General features: G+C 33.1%; 1 non-coding gene across 1 annotated transcript; it reads right to left on the reverse strand.

Annotated features, from left to right (window-relative positions):
* Nucleotides 1–7,330: 7,330 nt before the first annotated feature.
* Trnak-cuu (transfer RNA lysine (anticodon CUU)) lies at nt 7,331–7,403 on the reverse strand. The gene has a single exon. It is a non-coding gene; the product is annotated as a tRNA-Lys (tRNA).
* Nucleotides 7,404–11,478: the final 4,075 nt, after the last annotated feature.

Below are 11,478 nucleotides of genomic sequence, written 5' to 3' on the forward strand. Positions count from 1 at the left end.
AGAGAAATAGGAGCCTATTTGGCCAGCTCTGTTCTTCTATGTGTTAATAATAATAATACATATTGTACCTACTGTACTTTCTTCTACGGGTATTGTACCCAAAACACTTAAAAATAGTCTGCAAACACTAAATATACATTCTAGTAAAACATATCTCTTACAAAAAGCCAGAATACTGAATATAATATAATGAATATGTCGCGTAATTAGAAAATTTCTGACTTCCTCAATAATAAAATCTTTACATAGCGCAACTTCTCCCACACTGTAGTACCTACTTTTAAATTAGATAAAAGATGAGAAAGGATGACAATTCTGTGCCATATAGTCCCAAGTTAAGCAGCATTTGTGTTGTAGGTAGGCACTAGACAACTGATATTTAGATTTTGTATATACATATATTACATACAAAATCCAGACTATTGATCTCATACATTACCCCTTTAATCGATCCCCCATCCAATTCAAACGGGAATCGATATTACGACGGCCTGAGCCGAGGTTCGAACCCCTAGTGGTGTCCTCAGATTAAAGTCGTATCCGTCAGGCAGGAGTTGGCCTTCAGTCGCTCCATAAGGCCTTCCGCGGGTTTGGAGTGCCATCTGCACTCGCCCCCTAACGTCCGGTGAAGCTGTAAAGGCCCGCTGCGGCCAACAGCATTAGAGTAGTCCGAAAAAAAAAATAATGATCTCACACATCATCAAACAATCATATTCATGAATATAAATGTTTCTACTTAGGAATTAACGAAAATTTATTTATATATCTAACTTAATTGTACAACTAAGAACATAAAATTAAAAACCTTAAAAATATAATATACTAACTAAAATATATTATCAAAAGGACTCCCTTTAGGCAAAGTTCCGATGATACTGGCAGCGTTCCCTCTTTGAATGGCTAGACTAATTCTTTGTCCGAGGTAGGAGGAATAGCAGTTAAGGAATTGAACGTTGTTTATTAATATGACAAATTGTAATGAAAATTTTACAAATTTAATTTTTTTAAGAGAAACCCATTACAGTTGTCACATGATCATAGTTTCAGTAAATGTTAATAAAGTTCTATTTGACTCGAGATAGTTGTGTAATAACTGCTCTGTATATGTACAAGAAAATCAGTTTTCCACAACTTAATAGTAATTAAAGAAACCTCATCATAGTCGGCACCAGTCAATATTTTGTATGAAAAAGGTAAACAGTAACTATTTACCTTTTTCATTGGCCCATTGGGAAAATTCCGTTGACAACACCTATGTGTTGTTGATGATTATGAATTTTATATTCGTCCTCAATGTTTGAATTTCATTCTTATTTTCTAGTACTTTAAGTTTAATCTAGTTTATTACATCTTGCCTTAATATTAATGTAAGTAGTATGTAGTTCATATATGTAAATGTGTTCAGTTTAAATGTAATTATTATTATTTTCATATATTTTCTCAATATTAATTCCTTTCAACATTATCTAAATGTTTGTTACTATTTTCTTATATCCTTTTTTTTTATTTTAAGTCGTTTTTTTATAACATCAGTTTACTTTTGTTACACTCGTTAAAAGAAATAGTAAGTTCTTTTTGAAGACTGGTCCATCCTTTCCTCAAAGGGCCGTGTTGTTTCAAACACATTCGTGTGCATCATTCAGTAAAGCTCCTTTCATTCAAAACGTTACTGCGAAAGCTTTAGACAATGAGAAACAACTGACACCTATGCTGCATTTAAGCATACCAGATTTTGCCAAGCTATTTTGTACCGTATCTCTATACAATAGAATCAGACTTCGCAAAAATGGAAACCTAGATAATTATGCTCATATATGCATTATTGCAGCTTCGTTACCTATCTGTAGATTTGAAAAAAGGTTGTTCTATTTATTTCGAGCAAAGAAAATTTAGCTCTAATCTTGTTTTGATAAAGCTGAAAAAGGTTTCGAATATCTGAGAGGATAAGGCGTTTTGAATTTCGATTTACGCAAAATGTGTCTAAAGCGCTGCAGAGGTATGGTAGGGATGTGACAATCGAAAAAGAAGTGTATCACAATGGCATAAGATCGACTGTGATAGTAGGCGGCCGTTGTCACAGCGAAACGAATGTCATAATCGTCATAGACGTCTTTCACACCGCATACGAAGAATGAATGATGGATGAATCGCGCTCTGAGAATCCAGCTTTTTCCGTGTATGAGGATCCAAGCTGCAATGCGTTTATTGAGACTACTCTTCACTGTAATTTCAACTTTATGAACTTGCAATAAGCGAGCTGACGTTGTTTCGCAAGTCGCAGTGGTAAGTTTGTTGTGACGATATCTCTGTATATTCATATGAGTCGCAAATGGGCCAAAAGTTGCTCGCTGGATATAGGACAGTCAAAGATGTAAGTAGTAACTGCAAGAAGTTCTACAAGTTAAGAAATAGAAATGTTCCGTAAAACTCATAATTCTTTCCAAATTTGGATTTCCTTTCTAGTAATCACTAATCTGATTTCAACTTGTTATTTTCCACAGATCCTTACTCTCGTTTGCTTTGAGCAGAAGAGAAAACGCCACTACAGATCCTATGTGGATAGTCCACTCATGCATAATCGAAATATATAAAACCTTTAGAAAATATACACTACATCCTAAGGAGATAAAAATCATAGCTCCTAAGAATATCCCTCAATTCTTTTCCCTGACAGATCTAGGCAGCGAACTTTGTAAAGGTCGAGCACAATAGATCTATGTAGGCTGCAGTGCTACAGGTCTTAGCACCTGACAATAGCCCAAAACATCTTCTCTTACAAACCAATAAAATTACGATGATCTAGTACCTAGGTTCGAACCTTAGCAGTGCCCTCAGACTAAAGTAACCGTCAGGCAGGAGTTGGTCCATAAGTCCTTCCATAATTTTCAAATGCCATCTGAACTATACTCGTTTTCGTTTTTTAAACTGTAATGCGGTGATTATAACAGTTCATTAAAAGAATTATCACATTTAAGAACATGTTCACACGCAGTGTTTACACCAGTACAACGATGTTATAAAATTACAGCTTCCTTGCCATAAGAATCGGCAAACATAATGCCTCCAATGTTACAAACGTCCTTTGACTGCAGCGGAGTTTTACCATCAGTCCGCCTTATAGTAATATCTCAGGACTATTCATAGAGTGTCATCTAGTCCCAAGCTAAGCAGAAGTAGACAACTGGATGGATACATTTTTTTGTAAATACATACATAATATACATAGAAATCACCTCAGATCTATACAAACAATCATACTTATAAATACAAGTGTTTGTACTGTGCGTGGAATACAACCCACCCATGGATTTTTTTTAAATACATAGATAATATACATAGAAATCACCCTGACTGATATAAACAATCATACTCATGAATACAAATGTGTGTACCGTGTAAGGAAACCCACGACCATCGGATGTAAAGCGGTGTACTAAACCGCTAGATCATCTAGAACAGTGATTCCCAAAGTGGTCTATATCGACCCCCAGGGGTCTATAACAAACTGCAAGGGGTCTACAACAGAGGTCATCTTGTTTTTACTTTATGTTTTTAACACTAAACTTTACTACAGTAAGAAATTTACAAAAAATCAGTACCAGGTAAGAATGGGGGGTCTAACCAAAACCGAAAAATATAGCAAGGGGTATATACGACACAAAAAAGTTTGGGAACCCTGATCTAGAACATCTTATGATTCTGATTCATTTTTTTAAACGATATTTAATAGATACATATATCGTTTCCAGTCGTTTTCTATCTGTGTGCTTGTACTATGACATTTGAGTACATGTATACAAAGGGACATATATGTATTTTTACTTATTTGTCGGGCATTTTCCCCATTTGTCGGATACTTTTAACGATTCGTGTGATACCCCTGTGTACAAGTTGTTCCGTGTTGTTATTTTCTTATAGGTATAGTTTCAACTTATTGTTTAAAGTTAAGGATTAAGTAAAATAATAAGAATAATAACAATAAAAAGCCTTCATTCTTAACATATGTCGTATTGTAAGAAATTTTCCTTCGTCATAAGTTCATCCTTATGCAGTATTTAAACTTATCTACGCTTGACAAAGGCCCGCGTGTTTGAAAGTATTAGGTAACCCCGTAAAAAGGGAGATATAAAATATATATAAATAACTAGCTGTTCCCGTGACTTCGTCCGCATGGAATTTAACTTTAATTTTCTAAAATAAAAGTAGCCTAAGTTACTCCTTAGTACAACAGCTACCTGCCAAAAAAAGTCTCGTCAAAATCGGTCCAACCATTTCAGAGATTTTCATTTCACAGACAGACAGACAAAATTAAAAAAAAAATGTTATTATGGTGTATGTGCCGTATTTATATTCATATGCATGTAGTAAAAAAAGGTTATTTCAATATTACAAACAGACACTCCAATTTTATTTATATGTAGGTATAGATAATATTATGCCTGGACAATTAACACGCCATCTAGTCCCAAGTTAAGCTGAGCTTGTGTTATGGGTACTAGACAACTGATGTCAATACAGTGTCACTTTTTATTTTGTAAATATAACATAACACATATACATAAAAAACACCCAGACAGATACAAACAATCATACTTACGTGCGAGGTATCGAACCCGCGATCATCGTAAGGCGGTGGGCTCAACCGCTAGATCACCGTGCCGTCATATAGTACATGAGGATATATGCAAACAGCTTTATAAATTTATTATCTGTGCCCGCAGTTTATAGCCTATGTATTCTAGTGTATAATCTATATTATTGTAAACTTTCATTAAAAGCGTAAATTGGGTGAATATTGTTCCAGCATGTAACTTTTCTATTATGTAGAATATATTTTTTTCTTTTTGCGCGTCTCATTATTTATTTATTTGTACATCTCTTCTACGTTATAGTAGCCAGAATTTTTTTTAATTTTTAAAAAAAATTTCTAAAAAAAAACAAATTCTGTTTTCTTACAGTAATACAGTTTGATTTACATCACACATACAGTCTACTCATTCTATCGCCCACATTTTGGTCCTACATCGATAGAAATCCAACATTTACATGCTACATATATAGTTTTTTTAATTAAGTATTATAGTATATTTCAGAATGAGTGGAAGAAATGCAAAGATTTACTTTTGTACTTTTGTAATGTGTAAACTAAAACTGTATCATCTATTTTAAAAATTCTTTCATTTGATGTTAATCGCGAGCAGAGCCGTGGCATACGGCTAGTTTGAAATATTCCAAAACTTGGTCTTACAGTTCAATATCTATAAGAATTTTATTATGAAGTTTGGATGTTTTTGTATAGTTTGCAAAAATATTTTTATTGACCACCCTTAAATATCTTTGTGTACCACCATTTACCGTCACTCGACAGTCGTAAACAGCTGAGATTATCATAAACTGCCCATAATCAACAATTTGTCTCGAGCGATATAAAATTGACAAATATAATAGAGACGAAAACATAAATAAGTTGGAAGTGCAGAAGGTCAAGTTCTTTTTACAATAAACGTTACACTAAACGTAAACATAGTTAAAAACTATGTTTCTGACATCTGACATAATAATGAAATCAATCAATGTTTTTATATATAGGTAGTTCTTCAATGATTTTACCAAATAACTCTAAAAAATGACGTTAAGTGGACTGGGATATAGTATTTTTATTAGCATCCTCAGGACATTCGATATTCATTTTCTGTTGAGCATAGATCATCAGTGGGTAGTAATTTGATTGTTTGTTATAAAACCAATGTCACTCGTTCTCGTTTGCATTCCAAATTTTCAAACACATAGTCTTATTATATTATTTATTTTTTTGAGCACAAAATTTAGTACATGCCGGACTTAATGCCTGATGATTCTCAATGCATTCGCTACTAGTCAACTGAAACATTTTATTGAGTACTGCTTGAAAACTGATTAATTAAAAAATATAACACTAAAATATGATTTTGTTCCTGAACCTGGCTCACGGCACTACCGAACAGTACAAAACCCTTACATCCCCTTATAAATACGCCCCAAATGTGCCGCACAGAGCCCAAATGTTTGCTAAATGGACAAAATGAATTGTGAAGAGCAAAGAGTATCAGACGCGTGAAATGACTCGGAACTTATGTGGAGCGGAGTGGTTGGTGATTTAGTATTGTTTATATTATTATGTTTACGAACTGATCCCCCGAACCTCGGGAGTTGACTGCACTAATATTTATTGATAGGTTCGTTGGTCGTTTGTTATTGTATTGGATAATGGTAATACTATGTATGGAATATTGCTATTTTTTATCGACGATTAGTTTTACAACTTCATATGCGTATAGGTAATTTTTATTACGATAAATTATAAAAAAAAATGTCTTTATTAGGATAAAAAAAAATCTTTATCATAATTCAAGGTAATTGTAACAATTTTGAATTAAATAAATAACTATTTATTCAACGTAAGTCCTACTATAATCATCAATTAGGTAGTATTCATAATTTAGCAGTGAAAACAAAATGGCTGCTAGCAAAATTGTATTTGTTGCACGTTAAAAAAAGTGTAAGTCTTGTTATTAAAGATCATAAATTGTCTTTGTTAGGATTCAAGATAATCCTAACAATCTTGAATTAGGCAATAGTTAATATTTAACAGTAAAAACATTATGACAAGAAAAACTAGCTTCAAATAAACATAATAATTAGAAACAGTAGTTTTTATTGAAGGGTCAATATTTAAATAAAAGCACAGATAACAGAATATTACATAATAAAAGTAACAAAGACCACAGATAAGATAATTTTCAAAGCCTAATTGTTTTATGCACATTTAGTGATAAACGTGAATAAGCGCCATCTATTGGTCACTATGGGAACTAAATATCACTTTTCACCACCATTCTGCAAGTAGAGCTATGTTAAGCTTGTATAATCCTAGAATTCACAATAAATATTAACTTTCTGGGTCTGAACAGGTGTATATTTTGATTTTAGGTAGTAAATGGGTGATACTTGTTTAAATGTATTGGGTTGACTGTTACCTACCTATTTTGTTTTTAACCGACTGCACAAAAAGTATTTTCCTGCATCAGCATTTTTTTCAGGGTATGTATATTTTTGATTAATATTTAGTAATGGATTTGTTTTACTCCCGTGTTGATTTCTATTTCTGCTGATCCCCCAAAATTCTATTGGTGTTTTAGTGAAATAACATATATTTTGTAGTTATTCCATGGTTTTAAATTTGTACGAAGTAATTAAATTTTAATAAATACAAAAAAATCATAACATATATAAAAACGGTTTCTTAACACAGTGTTAAATTATAACAAGTGTGACAAATAATAAAAAGTTTCGCCCAACGTGGGGCTCGAACCCACGACCCTGAGATTAAGAGTCTCATGCTCTACCGACTGAGCTAGCCGGGCTGTGAACACAATGTCGAAATTATGTAAGTCAAGATGTTAGTAGATATTTCAAAGGAATTTTTAAGATCATATTTTTGTTCAAGAAAATAAAAAGTATATCTACATATTATACTAATTTAGTATTTACTAATACATTTTTATTGGTGAGCTATAAAGCAAATAAAAAACTACGGTAGAAAAAAGGTAAATATTATAGTCTATGTAGGTACCTATATATATATGCATTAAAATAAAATCTCTATAAAAATATATAAAACTTGGTAAGATCTCGTATTTCTTCTTAATTTTACGTATAAATAATGTAGGTATTCAATTTAGAAAGGAAACTATTTTTATATCACATTTATTTATGAAAACTCTCGTAACCTTTTTATATAGGTAAATTTAATTTAATTTCAGTTTTGAATATAACCTCGCATCTTGGCCAAGAAATCTGATTTCTGACTGACATGTCCCTTGGCCCTGAAACCTCTGAAACAAAATTAACTAGCATAAAGGAAACAATTGACTTATTTGTTATTAAAAATAATCTAAATGTGTTTAGATTTTTTTTTAAATCTATAAATAATACTCAATGTATCATATAAGTAAAATACATAAAAAATAAATGTATAATTATTATAATAGCTAAATCTAAGTAGCCGAAGTCGTGGGTATTATCTAGTGTTGTAATAAAAATCTAAACTACACGCCTCCCCTAACTACGAGCACAAACAAACAATCAAACACGTTTAATTGAAACACAATTCGAGCAGGCGGCAGACAGTACGTGACAGTAGATGGCAGATGTTCAAATATTACAGTACAAACATTAATCCCATCGATCACCACACCATTAACAAATGTTTTCAATTAGCCCATCAAATTATACAACACCCCATAAAAAATATATTGTGGACACCTCTATTTATACATACAGTAATAATAATCTCAGTATATGTTGTCTCAGCTTTGGACTAGATGGCACTGTTGTTATTAATAATAATAATCTCAGGACAATTTACACAGCGCCATCTAGTCCCAAGTTAAGCTAGCTAAAGCTTCTGTTATGGGTACTAGATAAGTGATAGAAATATTTTACATAGATTTTTTTTCGTATATACATACATATTGTACATAATAATGATGAAAAAGAAGAAAATTTTATTCAAATAAACTTAATTTAAGCACTTTTGAATAGTCATATTTATTTTTTTAATCTACCGCTCATTCGGAAAGCTGTCTCGTCACAAGAAGAACGAGGACGAAACTTGCATGTTGCTCTATTAAATAATACTTGTAACTCTACATTTCTAAGTTAAAATGAATGCAAACTACCAACTAGTACTAATTTCTTAAAAGTCAAAATATTAAATAGTTACACAATAGGATTAAATCAGTCGTAGTGATTGGTCCGGTTAAGTTAATAAATCCTTTGAATACCATTAAAATTTAATTGTCGCCGCAAATTCATTAAACAATATAAAATTCAAATACCTAAGCTATATACAGAGTACAGACAGACAATATCCATTATGTTATTGTGTTATGCAAATAATCCCCTGGGCGCCATTCTGTTGTACTTTATAGCGGTTTCAGAAATCCATTTCAAACAGCTACAGTTGATAAGAATGTGTAGTTAGGTTGGTTTGAAATGGACGCTTTATGTACAATATTTACTGTATAGATCTATTGTTATGTATGATAATGGAATGGTGCTTCCGCCTGCGCTAACGGTTTACTCTGGCGGGGCATCAGTGGTGGATGATAAGATGAACATGAGATCAGATCAGTTAGCCCATCGTGACAAATTCACTAGGGATTTATCCCGATGGTTTCCAGGGGGAACCGCGTGGAGGTCAACCTGACATGGTACATTGCTAGTAATGGTGTCATGAGGCCATATTACTAGCAATATCTTCCCCCCACTGTGTAGACTTTGAACAAAGTAATATTTAATAGATGGTAATGAATAGTGCACCCGCGTACGGTTTATGCTGGCGGGGCACCAGTGGGGATAAGATGTAGGACCTATATGAGGCTAGTTCCCGCGCACCCGGGCGCTCCCTTCGCCCCTCAATATCCCGTCCAATTCAAACTGGGATCGAAATTACGACGGCCTGAGCCGAGGTTGAACCCTTAACGGAGCCCTCAGACTAAAGTTGTATCCGTCTTTATTCGGCCTTTAGCAGCTCCATAAGTCCTACCGCGGGTTTGGAGTGCCATCTGCACTCGCCCGCTATCATCCGATGAAGCTGTAAAGGCCAGCTACGTTTTATAGTCCAAGAAAAAGGAATATCTTAAAATATGTGCATATATTTTTTTATTAATGTGTAAAGTAGTAATTTAATATAAACACTTCTTAAATTTACTTCTAATCTTTATTCTTTTTGCCACGACATTTAGTTTTTTCTTTTGCTAAATATCTGAAAACCTATTATTGGCTTTTTTAGAGATGTAGTATTGATGTAATGTAGTCGATTAAAAGCTGTTGGTTTTGTCATAAATAATAAAGAAAATTAAATGGACCAATTCAATCTGGTAGCATTATACTCACGGAGAAGTGATTTGAAACAAAGTGATTGAGTTGGAAGCAAGTTTGTCTCATCTCCGCTGACTGTAGTAATGGCGAGCCAATTGAATGGCTCCCAACCATTGAACACTGAAGCAACGGAAGTCTTATTATAAACAATATTTGAATAGATATTAATAATTCGTAAAACAAAGTTGTTTTACCTATATATATAACGTTTGATTTCAATAAGCTTTAAAGATCTAATTTATAAACAAGTATCAAAATTAAGAAATGACTTGTTTTATTAGAAGCAATGTTCTTCCTTCCACTGACAATATTATACTGATTGTTACTTATTCTTAGCCTTACCTAGGTACTTGTAAAATAGGTAAGGCTTAGTAGGCTAAAGATTTCTGGATCCAAAGCAAATTTTCTTTATTTTTATAACATAAAGAAAATATATATAGGGGAGGGGGGGAATATATATAGGGGACAATCGAGTTAGCCTGATTATAAATGATTACCGCCATGAGCAACACGAAGGGACTGCAAGTGCGTTGTCGGCCTATTAAGAAGGTATAAATTCTTTCCGTCAAAGTTTCAATATCGTATCGGTTCGCAAATACAATTGCTGGAAAGCGACTCCACAATGTAGGTTGTTCGTGGCAAAAAGTTTCTGGAATAATGTACGGTTAAGAATGGTATAAATGGATATACCATTCTTAACCGTACGTTACGTCCAGATGATCAGGATGGTATTTTAGTTTCTGTACAGTTACATACTGTATCAAACAAAGCTATTGTCTTAAATTAAAATGTTTACACTTTAATCATTATTCTGTAAAGATTATTTTTATGAATTTTTAATTTGTTTGTAATTCATACGAATATAAAAAAAATACTTACTAAAGAAAAACTTTGTACAAAGTAGTTTATGTAGGTATAATCAAGGCTGAGAGTTGTGAGTAGTCCTTGAAAAAAACTTCTGCGCGTGTACTTCAGTCTTACCTATTTTGAAGCTAACCCTGTATTTTGATTGTAGACTGCAGATTAGGTAAAGAATTTAGAGATAAGAGGCATGATAACTGAGTCCTCTGTAATAGCAACAGGTGGTATTGCGGCTGTCACAATCAAACATGATGTTCGTGATGCTGTTCATGTATATAAACAACGGTGATCGCTTACTATCAGGTGAGTTGTAAATTGTTTCTCAAATCTACAATTATATATTGAAACTAGAAGACCTCGCAAACATTGAAGATAGGGGTTGATTGCTAGAAGGCTGAATATTTAGGGTTATATCTACGTATTTTATAATGCCACATTATATTAAAAATTGTCCAAAAACATTAACAAAATTTAGAGAGCCTTATCACTTAGGGGTATGAAAAATAGATAGTAACCGGTTCTCAGACCTATTGGATATGCGTATAAAATTTCATAAAAATCGGTCAAGCCATTTCGGAGGGCTACTACTGTAACTGGTGACTAATATTGTAACACGAGAATCTAAATATATATAACGTAAAGGTGACTGACATAGTGATCTATCAACGCACAGCCCAAACCACTGGACGGATC

This window comes from Achroia grisella, unplaced genomic scaffold, assembly GCF_030625045.1.
Source record: "Achroia grisella isolate CSIRO2021 unplaced genomic scaffold, CSIRO_AGI_Agris_v1 utg794, whole genome shotgun sequence".
NCBI classification, from domain to species: Eukaryota; Metazoa; Arthropoda; class Insecta; order Lepidoptera; family Pyralidae; genus Achroia; species Achroia grisella.